The sequence below is a fragment of the Furipterus horrens genome, unplaced genomic scaffold (assembly GCF_987537825.1).
Source record: "Furipterus horrens unplaced genomic scaffold, mFurHor1.1.pri manual_scaffold_4, whole genome shotgun sequence".
In the NCBI taxonomy this organism is placed as follows: domain Eukaryota; kingdom Metazoa; phylum Chordata; class Mammalia; order Chiroptera; family Furipteridae; genus Furipterus; species Furipterus horrens.
The window spans coordinates 52960498-52973305 of NW_028327174.1; the positions used below are offsets into that span (position 1 = coordinate 52960498).

At 42.9% G+C, this 12808-nt stretch overlaps 1 long non-coding RNA gene across 7 annotated transcripts; it reads right to left on the bottom strand.

Annotated features, from left to right (window-relative positions):
- Window positions 1-473: 473 nt before the first annotated feature.
- On the bottom strand, window positions 474-6006 carry LOC150011820 (uncharacterized). 7 transcript variants are annotated; one of them, XR_016510678.1, is made up of 3 exons: window positions 5822-6006; window positions 1181-1366; window positions 474-673 (listed from the first exon to the last, which is right to left on the bottom strand). It is a non-coding gene; the product is annotated as an uncharacterized LOC150011820 (long non-coding RNA). The 7 variants fall into 7 exon arrangements; XR_016510679.1 differs by lacking the exon at window positions 5822-6006 and adding an exon at window positions 5078-5154; XR_016510675.1 differs by lacking the exon at window positions 5822-6006 and adding an exon at window positions 5039-5097.
- Window positions 6007-12808: the final 6802 nt, after the last annotated feature.

Below are 12808 nucleotides of genomic sequence, written 5' to 3' on the forward strand. Positions count from 1 at the left end.
ACACGGTATCTGTCTCCTCCCATGTTGAATCGACATCTTGCGATGACGCTGGAGTGTCCTCTCCAGTGAAGCTGAAGCTACAGAGCCTGGGCAGGGTGATATGGAGGGTCTGCTGTTGCCCATGCAGCAGATCCCCCCTCTCTTCGCAGCTGAAGGGTCCAAGGGAAAGACGGAGTCAATACAGCTTGGCTTCAGGTGCGCCGCAGGAGTTGCCGGTGTTGACTACAACGTCAAACCGCCTTAGGGACTCCGGCTCCGGATTTTCTGTCGGGGTTTACTCCCTTAACCTTTCCCCTGAAGAGGTATGCCGCAAGGCAGCGGAGGTTTTTTGGAGTCAGAGTTTTCCTTCTCTGATGTGCCCTGACTGGAAGATCGAACCAGCGACACTTAGCTCGCAGGCCGACGCTCAATCCACTGAGCCAAACCAGCCAGGGTGGGTGGCAATGATGGTGATGATAATGGTAGCTCTCATTTATTGGATGCCCACTGTGTCAAAAAATATATTATTTGTAATCTTAAAATAATCCATGAGGAAAGCAACATTGCCCTCCATTTTACAGATAAGGAAACTAAAAGTCCTTCAGACTTGACCTCAAGTCGGAGGTAATCCAAAGCTTGAGCACGCTCTTTTCTGCATTGCTCTCTTATTGCTGGTGTCCATTTTCATTTATCTCTGTGAAGGGAAGCAGTAATATGGATGACCCAGAAGAAATGATCCAAAAACATTTTTCTTACTTTATTTTACAATCATTACGTTCATTGAATTAGCATTTGTTGAACATCTAAATTATCTCTTTGACCTTTGGAACTCAGACAGACTTAGGGGCCCTCTCCCAACCAAGAGGAAATCTCCATAAAGGCAGGGACCTTGACTGTCTTGTTAACTATGGTATCTATAGAAAGTGCCTAGCAGGTACTCCACTCCACTGATATTATAGAAGAAACAAATTCACATACTATTGCTTCAGGCTGCACCATTGTGTGTGTGTGTGTGTGTGTGTGTGTGTGTGTCTATAACAGAGAAAATAAGAAAGGGAGAAAGGTGCTCAGGTCAAGGAAAGCCCTGCTACCTACCACCCATTTGCCAGCCTTCCTCCAAGATTCCCTCATTTCTAAAGGCAGATAACCCCAAAGTGGGACACAATGACTCATAGGCAATTCTTCTGTCAGGTCTGCTTACCTGGAGGGTGAGAATGGCTGGGCCTGGGCCAGCTCAGGCCAGTTTAGCCTCCGGGAAATGTCAGGCAAGCTTCCATGGCAACACAATTCAGTTTGTGTTTATACGTTCCCAACAGAATTCCAGGCTGGGGCCATTGATTCCCCAAGGTCCAGCAGCTCTCTCTCCTTCCTGGCCTCCCCAGGTTTCCTAGGTGATTAAACCTGGGAGTTAAGAGAAGCTTTAGCAGAAGAAACCTCCAGAGCATGGGAGCCAGAGGAGAGAAAGCCCCACCATGGAGAAGACCATCTCACTCCCAGACCAGCACTTCTGGCTCAAAAGCGTCCAGCTCCTAGACGCATGGACTCACGGCTCCCAAGGTCCAGCCACACTAACCATCCATCCCCCAACCACCCACCCCATCCACGGCCTGCCCCGTTCCTCTTGGAAGCCAGGTCCTACACAAACTTCCTGTCTATCTATGCAGTTTACCAGACCAGGACTCTCCTTTCTCTCTGCCCTTCCAAGCTAGCTCTACCTCAAACACCTTCTTCAGGAAGCCCTCCGAGACTGGAGGTTTTTCCCTCTGATCTTCCAACCTGGATTCTGGGTGGACATTCCCAACTCTGACCTGGTCTTCCAGAGCTGGCACCCCCAATGGTCCAGGAGTTCCCTTAAGGTGGTAATGACAACTTTTAATCCATTCAGAAACTATAAAGTAAGCATTATCTCAATTTTAAGCTGAGGAAACAGCCTCAAGATTAAGAATAGCTTGTGCTCACCCTGACTCAGCTCTGAGTCTGATCAGCCAGCACTTCTAATAAATAACTTGCCTTTCAGAAGGCCTGCAGACGTTGTCCTGCTGATCTGCGGAGGCCTAGGAATTCCAGGACAGCTGAGTGCTGCTGCTGGTTTGTAGCTCACCTCTCAGATCCCCACCCTTCCCATTTGTCCTGTGAGCTGACAGACCCTCAAGTCCTTTCACTTCTGCAAATTTCTACTGCCACCTCCAAGGTGCTTTAGGATTTGTGATGAAAATGAAGTAAAATTAATTTTCATTTTGAGAATTATTTCATATGATTTTTGGGACAATGTGATGTAGCAGGAAAACATAAATTTGAGGATCAAATAGCTTGTGTTCTAGTTTTCATTCAGTCTCTAACTTGCTGTGCAACATTCAACAAGTTACTTCCCCTCTCTGAGCTACAGATGTCTCATCTGTATAATAAAGAAACAGTATCATTTATTTCTAAAATTCCTTGTGTAGTGTTTAATTATTAATTACATTTAAGTTAATTTGGTCTTTAGAACTTTGAATTTACCAAAGTGATAACGAAGTACTGGGAAACATACTAAACTTGAAATCATACTTGATTTGGTTCTCAGTTTTTGTTCTGTCATATATAAAATAAATTATATGATAATACTTGTGAAATTTTCATTGCCTCCATGTAAATTGCTAGTATAGGTCTCCTACCGTGATGGAAGAAAACTACAAACTCTTCTCCAAGAATTCTTCCTTCCTGCTGTCTTTACTCCCCTCACCTCACTTCAAGGGCTCCCATGATGAACCACACCCTCAACTGCACTCTGGCGGCTGCCTTAGTCCCTCCCGCTGCAGTAACAGTCACTGAGCACAACATAACATACTAACATTGAAAGGGAGCAAAAGCATAGACAGAAAGAAGGGCTGACTGATCCAAGCAGTAGTAGGGACAGAAATGAGTGACTAGGGAAGGGGGATGCTCCTTGGAAAAGGGAGCTGTGCTAGGTCTCCTCTCTCTCAGACCTAGAATCAGTTAGGCCTATCCAGAAGCCAAGAAACAGATGAGAATGGGAGCAGCAGGCCTCAGCAGGGCAGGAGCAGAGCAAGGCTGGGATGGTGAGGAGATAGCCTTCAGGGGAGGACGTGCTGAGCAGGTTTCTTAAAATGGTGCTTTCAGGTGGTCTGCAATTCCTGGAAGAGACTGAATAAGGTTGGGTCAGGCCTAGAGGAATGCAACTGAAAGGTTTGTGTGCAAAACAGACACCTCACAGCCAGTGAGCCTATCCAGGACCAGAAACCTTATCTCCCCACCATGAGCTAGGATAACTATCTCCAGAGCTCAGGATGAGTCAGGCTGGGGGTTAGGGGAAATTGTGGGCCTGGGCAGCATATCTGAGTCACTCCAGGGTGTATGGTCCAACCGGAAATGAGAGGGAGTAAAGGGACAGAAGAGATGGATCATCAGGCTGACTGGTGCCAGCAAAGGTTAAAGTCTCATATTCCTACCAGCCAGTCCCAGACCAGAAATTTACTTCCCAGGAAAGTCAGGGGTTGGACAACACTGTCATCTTAATTAGTCCTCTGTTGCTGAGCTCTAGGGGTTCATGCACATCTCTTCTTGAGACCTAATGTGTTCTCACTCTCTCTGTCACTGTTAACTACCTCTCCAGCTTTAAAAACCACAACTGGCTCACCCTATCTCTTAGAGGACAGGAGGAGGCCCCAGAAAACCAAGGGACCCAGGTCCTAGCTCCAGTGCTGTCCTCCTCTTCCCCTCCCACCCGGTTACTCTGAGCTGGGCCCTGGGTCCTGTGGAGGGAAGAGTAGAAAGGAGGTAGTGTTGGCCCCTTGCTCTCTGCGTCCCTGTGACATTCTCCACCCTGTTGTAACGTTCCCTCCTCCTCTTTGTATGTGGGTGGGATGGGGGCCCTGAAGATATGCTGGTAGGAACACCCTCTGCAGAGTGGAGGGAGAGATGACATCATCACCTGGTGTGAGGCTCCTGGACACGTCCACATGGTCCCTCTGCCTGCCCCTCTGTCCCTGTCCCTCTCCATGTCCCTGACTGGCTTTGCTCCAAGATGTCTTCTCCCTGTGCCCAGACAGACTGATCCTCTATAAACACCAATTTAATCCTGTAACTCCCTGGTTCAGATCTTCCTGTTGCCTTCAGAATAAAGGTCAAACTCATGTAAAGGCTGAGCTGAGCCTTCCCCACCTGGCACTAGCTGCCTCCCTGCCCCAGGCCCAGAGCTGTGACCTTCCCTCCCACAGCACCTCCCTGTCACCTGCACCTGCTGAAACCTTACCCTTCCAACAGACCCTGGCTCCAGCACACCCTATTCATTCTGCAAACATTTGCTGAATGAAAATCACACACCAGGCACCTCCCCAGGCAGCCTGCCCCAGTCATCACTGCCAGAAGTGGCCACACCCACAGAGACCCCCCCCCCCCAAAACGGGCCTTTGTTACACCCCTGGGCTGGGTTACACTTGCCTGAGTGCCCCTCCCTGATTGTAAACCTGATGCTCAGGCACATAGGATGCAGAGAACATCAACTAACTGAGCAGTCTCTCATATTTGTCTCCTTTGATCTTCACAATGACCTTGAGAGTTCAGCGTCATTATCCTTACTTACAGACAAGGAACCCAAGTCTCAGAGAAGTAACTTTTCCAGCAAGTGGTAGTCAGACTCAAGCCAGAGTCCCCAGGTTCCAAGTCCAGGGCCCTTACACCAGCACCAAATCACTTTCCTCAAAAGCAGGGTCATGTCTTATACATGTTTCTGTTTCTCTCAGCACTCAGCACAGGAACTTGTCTGATTCACAGAATGAACGAATGAATGAATGAATGAATGAATGAATCTATTTTATCCAGATGAGTTCTATTCTCCCCTTTGATCCCTATTTTCTCTCCTCCACATTTCTCTTTTTCTTTCCCAAAGCAGAAAGTCTCCTCCCTACATCCCACCACCCGATTTGACAGACCATGTAACTCTGGGCCCTTTTTTAATCCCTCCCCAGTTCCAGCAGGACATAGGTGGGGCAGGAGGTAGCAGCAGAGCCAGCCAGAGAACAGTGAAGGGGTGGAAAGGGGACTAAGTTCAGTGACTCACCATCCTCATGCCTCCACTGGGGTGAGGGTAGGGGGTTACCTGGGCACTTGAAATTCCAGCCCATGCCTGGGGAGACACTTGGGTGTCAGTAAGCTGGAAATGAGGAGGATGAAGAAGAGTTCTGTTTATACCAAACTAAGAGGCAGCCATGGCAACAGAGGCCAGGGCTATCAGGGCAGGGAGCAAAGGTCCTGGGCCAGAGCAAGGCCCTGCTGTCAGCCTGCCAACTGGGCCTGTTGCCCAGATCATACCAGCCAGATTGTCTCTGGCCGAGCACCACCTTGTGGGCAGAGCCCATCCTGAGAGCTGGGGAGGGGTAATCCTGAGGCAGAAGCCACCCATTTTACAAATACACATGTGTTTCCATCCCCTCTCCATCCCTTTCTGCAAACTTTCTCTTTAGAGACCAGAGATAGACAAACAGACCCTGAACCAGGGGAAGCTCTTGGCCCCTGTGCTGGAGCAAAGAAGGAATGGGGAACTGAGCCAGGAGCTGGAAAGGGCCCACATGGAGGTGTCAGTCAGGGAAGTCTTCCTGGAGGAAGACAAAGCAGAACATAGGAGGAAGGTGTCCCAGTCTAAAAAAAGGCAGTGCAATCTTCAGAGCAGAAGGAGGGGGTGTCTCCTCAGCTGGTGTGAGAGACCAGAGATGTACCATCGCTCCTTCCCCTCCAGTGACTAACTGGAATCATACTCTTAGTGCCCAAAGAAGCCCCACGGTTTCTACCACCATCTTTAACAATGCTTCCCTCACCTGTTATCTATATCCATTCCCACCCTTACCTTCCAGGAGGTGGGGTTAGCACTCCCTGCACTCAGGGACAGGCCTTCCACTTGTGCTGTGAAATCCACTCCCTCAGAACCTTGCTCCATCAAGTAGCTTCTCTCGCTGGACCCGGTACTCCCACTCTCATCCCAGGATGCATTTCACCCTTCTGCCTGTATCCATGAGCAAGCCCCTTTATCCTTAAAAAGGTAAGAAAGGAAGGAGGGAGGGAAAGGAAGAAAGGAGGGAAATCATCCTTGACCCCTGACTCCTCCCTCTCCTTGCTTCTGCAACCAAGCTTCCCAGAAGAAGAGGCCATATTCAGTCATTTCTCACCTCCTCTTACCTACCACCAACATCCACAGAAACGGTTAAATTCTTCAGTGATCAAATTTGGTGGGCTCTTTTCAAGTTATCTCTTTTATGACCTCCCTGGAATATTGCAGTGGACACCACTGACCATTCCCTCTGTCTAGAAAAACTATAAATACTGTACGAATACAAGATAAGACAAGACAAGACATCTTGGCCTCCTTACAGCTCCTGAATGTCTTGCTCTCTTTTTGGCCATCCCTTCTAAACTCCATTCCCGAGTCCCTTTAACTATCTACCACTTGTATCTTCAGTCCTTTATTTTTTTGGTGGGCCATGCATCCCTTTGAGATTCTAAGGCACAGCCACAGATTGCCAGCATCTCCCATATAACTCAAGGGACTCGTGTTCAGGAAATACATCCACAGAGGCCAGATTAAGAGCCTCTTTTCAACTTCTTTTCTTCTGGCCAATCCCATTCACTCCCAAAATAATGACTCCTGGATTGCCATTCCCAGACTCTCAAGAGAGCTGCAGACACATGTTCTAATCGCCACTTGGATGCCTCACCCATGTCTCAAGGTCAGTAGGTTCCAAAATGAAGTCATTATCTAAAGCCACCCTCCTGGCCTCACTTCCTCTTATTGTCCTTGTCCAGTGAACAATATCATTCACCACAAAGTAAGAAACCTAGCGTTACCTGAATGTATTATAACTCACCTCATATGGTTGTTATGGAGTTAAATAAAATGGGGTGTGTGTAAAGCTTGTAGAATCATGCCTGGAACATCCTAGGTGCTCAGTAATTGTTAGTTATTATTGCTGCCATTCTTACTTCTTTCCTGTGCATCCAATTAGACACTAAGACCTGCTAATTCTAACTTTTAAATTTGCCTTGAATCTGTTCTCTTCCCTAAATTTCCACTGATTGATTCTCCCTTAGTTCAGGCACTCATTATCACTTGCCTAGATGACTGAAGCAATCTAAAGTCTTGTTCTTTCATACCTTTCCAGGACATCCAGCTAGAACACTCTTGCCAAAACACAATTCTGATCAAGACACTTCCCTGCTTCATGTGACAATGTCTCCCCAGCTTCTGAAACATTAGCCCTCAACCTTTGGTGTGTCTCTAGGAAACTTGTTAATTATAAACAGAGGTTTAGACACTAACCCCAAAGAGTATTATTCTGCAGGTGGAGTATTATTCTGGATACCTGCATTCATAACATGTTCCCCAGTGTATCTAGTGCAACTCTCTTACAAGGCCTCTACTGGATCCTCACTCAATCTCTCCCACTTCCTCTTCTGCCTCTTCCTTTTCTCGGCCACCCACTGGCTCCTCATACATTCAATAAATATTTATTAAGCACCTAGTAAGTTCAAGCACTAGGAACACAATGGTAAGCAAAATAGACATGGCTCCCAGAGCTTACAGTCTAGTTGGAGAAAGGGATAGTAACCTAATAACTATGTCAATAAAGATATAAATATAAATTACTATAATTTATTTTAATGAAACAAACATGATCCTATGAGAGTATATTACAAGGAAAGCTGGCCTAAATTTGAAGGAGTTAGGGAAACTTCCCTGAGGAAGCAATACATATTTGAACTGAGATACGAGAGGTAAGTTAATAGAAAAGGCTAAAGTAAGGGGAAGAAAATGATCTAGATACAGGGAATTGCATGTGCAAAGGCCCTGGGTAAGCAGGCATATAACATGCTCCAGAAACAGAAAGAAGGGCAGTGTAGCCATATTAAAAGGGAGAAAAGGTACAGGAGAAAACTGGAGAGGCAGGAAGGGCCAGACCATGCAGGCCCCTGTCAGCCACCTTAAGGCCTTTACCCTAAAAATAATAGGACCTAATTAGATCTAATTTGATTTAGAAGAGTGATTTCATTTGTTTGTTTGTTTTTGTTTCATCTTGTTTTGTTTTTTAACAAATCCTGCCTGCTTGTGGTGTGGAAAGTAAATTAGGCCAGAGCAATTTCAAAGAGATCAGTCAGTAAATTTAATAGAGTATGCCAAGCAAAAGATAAAGCAATGATAATTTGGACTAGGGCAATAATTGTGGAAGTAGAGAGGAGTATAAAGATTCAAGAGTCATTTAGGAGGTAAAATAAACAGGTTTGTTTGTTTGTTTATTTTTAGAGAGAGGGTAAAGACATGAGAAAGAGAGAGAGAAACATCAATTGGTTGCCTTTTGCACATCCCCAAGCGGGGACCCAGCCCGCAACCCAGGCATGTGCCCTGACTGTGAGTTGAACCCACAACCTCTTGGTCCGTAGGCCAGCACTCAATCCACTGAGCCACACCAGCCCGGGCTACACTTAACAGGTTTTGATCATGGGTTGATCCGGTAATGAAGGGTGGGATGTGTCAAGCATGACAACTCAGTTTCTGCCTTTGATACCTCTTTGGATGGTGACGTCATTCTCTGGGAAGGGAAAATTAGAAGAAAGTAACATAAATATCAGACAAAATGACTTCAAAATAAGGAATATATCTAGGATTAATAGGAACATTACATAATACTAAAGGGGCCAACGCATCAGGAAAATATACAATCCTAAATGTGTATGCTCCCAACAACAGTTTTTAAAAACATAAAACATAAATTAATAGAACTGAAAGAAAAAATAGACAAATTCAAAATTATATTTGGAGACTTCAATACTCTTTTCTCAGTAATTAATAGACCTGAAAAACACCATTACCCAACGTGATCTAATGAATATATATAAAATGTCACCCAACAACAGCAGAACACACATTCTTTTCAGCTGTGCATGGCACATTCATTAATACAGACCATATTCTGGGCAAAAAAAAAAAAAAAATTTTTTTGCAAATTTAAAAGGAATGAAATCATATAATCTATATTCTCTAACCATAAGAGGTTTAAACTAAAAATCAATAATGCAATGATATCTGGAAAACCTCAAAATATTTGTAGATTAAACCACATTCTTCTAAATAACTGATGGATAAAAAAAGAAATTACAAGTGAATATGGAAAAGATTTTAAATTAATTAAATACTTTGAAATACAGATAAAGCAGCGCATAGAGGGAAATTTATAGCATTAAATATTTATGTTTTAAAAAAAGAAACAAGAAAGCTTTGAAATAAAAATCTAAGCTCCCAAGTTAAAAAAATGGGGGAAAAGCAAATTAAAACCAAAGCAAGAAGCAGGCAGAAGTCAGGAAATAATAAACATAAGAGTAGGAATCAATAACCTTAAAAACAGAAAAATAGTAGATAAAACTAATGAAACCAAAAACTGATTCTTTGAAAAGATAAAAATATTGAATAACCTTTATCTAGGGGGAAAAAAAGACAGACAAGAGAAGACAAAAACTGCTGATATCACCAATGAAAGAGACCCTATAACTCCTACCTTTTTCAATAGCATGGATCAAACTGGAGCATACATATTATGCTTAGTGAAATAAGCCAGGTGGCAAAAGACAAATACCATATGATCTCATCTAATACAGAAACCTAATGAACAAAATAAACAAACGAGAAAAATAGAACCAGAGGCATGGAAACAAGGAACAGACTTACAGTGACCAGAGGGGAGGGGGGAAGGAGAGAAGTGGGGAAAGAAGGGGAAGGATCCAGTCAAGGAACTAGTGTAAATGACCCACAGACATAGACAACAGGGTGGGGATTGACTGTGGGAGAGGGGGGAGGGGCGGGGCAGGGGAGAGCAGTGGGGGGAAATGAGACAACTGTAATAGAACAACAATTTTTTTTAATGATAATAAAAAAATAAAACAAAAAAGGAAAGAAAGAAGAGATCCTATAGACATTAAAGGAATAGGGGAATATTATGAGCAGCTTGCTGCCTATAAATTAGACAACTTAGCCCTAGCCAGGTGGCCCAGTTGGTTGAGTGTAGTTCTGTGCACCAAAAGGTTTTGGGTTTGATTCCTGGTCAGGGCACCTACCTAGGTTGCAGGTTTGATCCCCAGAGGTCATGAATGGGAGGCAACTGATCAATGTTCCTCTCTCACATCTCTCTCTCTCTCTCATAGTAAACACATTCTTGGGTGAGGACTAAATTCTTTAAAATAACACAAACTACCAGAACTCATGCAAAAATAATTAGATAACCTAAATTGTTCTAAAGAAATTCAGTTCTTAGTTTAAAAACTTTCAGCGATGAAAATTCTAAACCCAGATTGCTTCACTGGTGATTCTACGAAACACTTAAGGAAGAAATAATATCAATTATACATAATTCTTCCAGAAAATAGAAGAGGAGGAAACAGTTCCTAACTCGTTTTGTAAGGTCAGCATTACCCTGATACAAATGGAAAACAAAAAAAATATGCAAGAAAGGGGAAAAAAACTATAGACAAATAGCCTCCATAAATATCAATGCAAAAATCCTTATAACAACATTAACAAATAAAATCTCACAATAAATAAGCAAATACATCATAATCAAATGGCGTTTCTTCCAGGAATACAAGGTCAGTTCAATTAATGTAATTCATTTTATTAATAGACTAAAATCATGATCATCTCAATCAATGCAGAAAAACCACTTAACAAATTCAATATCCATTCATGATTAAGAACTCTCAGGGACATCTTCTCAGGCAGGCAACAGTGATAGCAGCCACTCCAGGAGTTTTGCTATGCCACCCAAGGACGACAAGAAGAAGGAAGATGCTGGAAAGTCAGCCAAGAAAGACACAGACCCAGTGAACAAATCTGGGGGCAAGGCCAAAAGGAAGAAGTGGTGCAAAAGGCAAAGTTCAGGACAAGCTCAATAACCTAGTCTTGTTTGACAAAGCAACATATGACAAACTCTGTAAGGAAGTTCCCCAACTGTTGTCTCTGAGCAACTGAAGATCTGCGGTTCCTTGACCAGGGCAGCCCTTCAAGAACTCCTTTCTAAAGGACTTATTAAACTAGTTTCTAAGCACATAGCTCAAGTGATTTACACCAGAAACACCAAAGGTGGGGATGTCCCAGCTGTTGGTGAAGATGCATGAACAACAGGTCCCACCAGCTGTACATTTTGAAAAATAAAACTTTATTAAATTGGGAAAAAACAAAAAAATTCTCAGAAAACAATAAATAGAAGAGAATTTTCTTCACCTCATAAAAAGCATCTACAAAAAATCCTATAGCTAATTTCATTTTTAATAAGGTTTATTGAGTATGCTATTACAGTTGTCCCGATTTTTCCCCTTTTGCCTCCCTCCACCAAGGAACCCCTCACTCCCTCAGGCAATCCCCACACCTTTGTTAATATCCATGGGTCAGGTGTATAAGTCCATTTCCTAAACTATACTTTACATCCCCATGATTATTCTGTAACTACAAATTTGTGCTTCTCAATCCATTCACCTTTTCACCTATTCCCCTCAAAACCCCCTCATCTGGCTGTCATAAAACCATTCTCTGTATCTATGATTCTGTTTCTGTTCTGCTTGTTTGCTTAGTTATTTTTTTAGCTTCAATTTTTGATGAATATATATTTATTTCCATTTTGTTGTTCAAATTTTTGATTTTCTTATTTTTCTTAAATAAGTCCCTTTAACATTTCATAAAATAATGGTTTGGTGATGATAAAAACAACTCCTTTAGTTTTTCTTGTCTGGGAAGCTCTTTATCTGCTCTTCAATTCTAGATGATACCTTCGCTGAATAGAGTAATCTCAATTGTAGGTCCTTGCTTTTCATCACTTTGAACATTCCTTGCTAATGTCTTCTAGCCTGCAAAGTTTCGTTTGAGAAATCAGCTGACAGTCTTATGGGAACTCCCTTGTAGGTAACTAACTTCTTTTCTCTTGCTGCTTTTAACCTTTAGCATTTTAATTATCATGTGTCTTGGAGTGGGGCTCTTTGCATCCCTCTAGTTTGGGACTCTCTGTGCTTCCCACACTTGTAAGCCTCTTTCCTTCACCAAATTAGGGAAGTTTTCTTTCACTATTTTTTTCAACTAGATTTCCAATTTCTAGCTCTTTCTCTTCTCCTCTCCCAGAGGCTGCTTATACTATCCTCCTTTATTTGGATTCTTTTCTACTTGCTGTTCTGGTAGTTGTTTTGTATTGGTGGTGTTAGTGCAATATGTCAAGAAAAAGAAATAAAAGGCATACAAATTGGAAAAGAAGAAATAAAGCTATCTTTATTCACAAATACAATGATATTCTGTGCAGAAAATATCAAAGAATCTATAATAAAGCTACTATAACTAATAAGAGAGTTTAGCATAGTTGCAGGATAAAATGATCAATATACAAAAATCAATTATATTTCTTTTTTTATTTGTTTATTTTATTTTTAGAGAGAGGGGAAAGGAGAAAGAGAGGGAGAGAAACATCACTGTGTGGTTGCCTCTCTCTCGCGCCCCCAACTGGGGACCTGACGTGCAACCTAGTTGTGTGCCCTGACTGGGAATCGAACCAGCAACACTTGGTTCACAGGCCAACGCTCAGTCCACTGAGCCACAGCAGCCAGGGCTTACATTTCTAATACTAGTAATGAAAAACCAGAAATTAAAATTAAATACACAATATCATTTTCAATCATAATTAAAACGTAAAATACCTTATAATCAAACAAAATATATGCACAATTGGTGGCTGAAAACCATACAACATTAATGAGATAAATTAAAGATCTATATGATCTTTTGGTCAAGATGGAGGTGTAGACACACTGCATC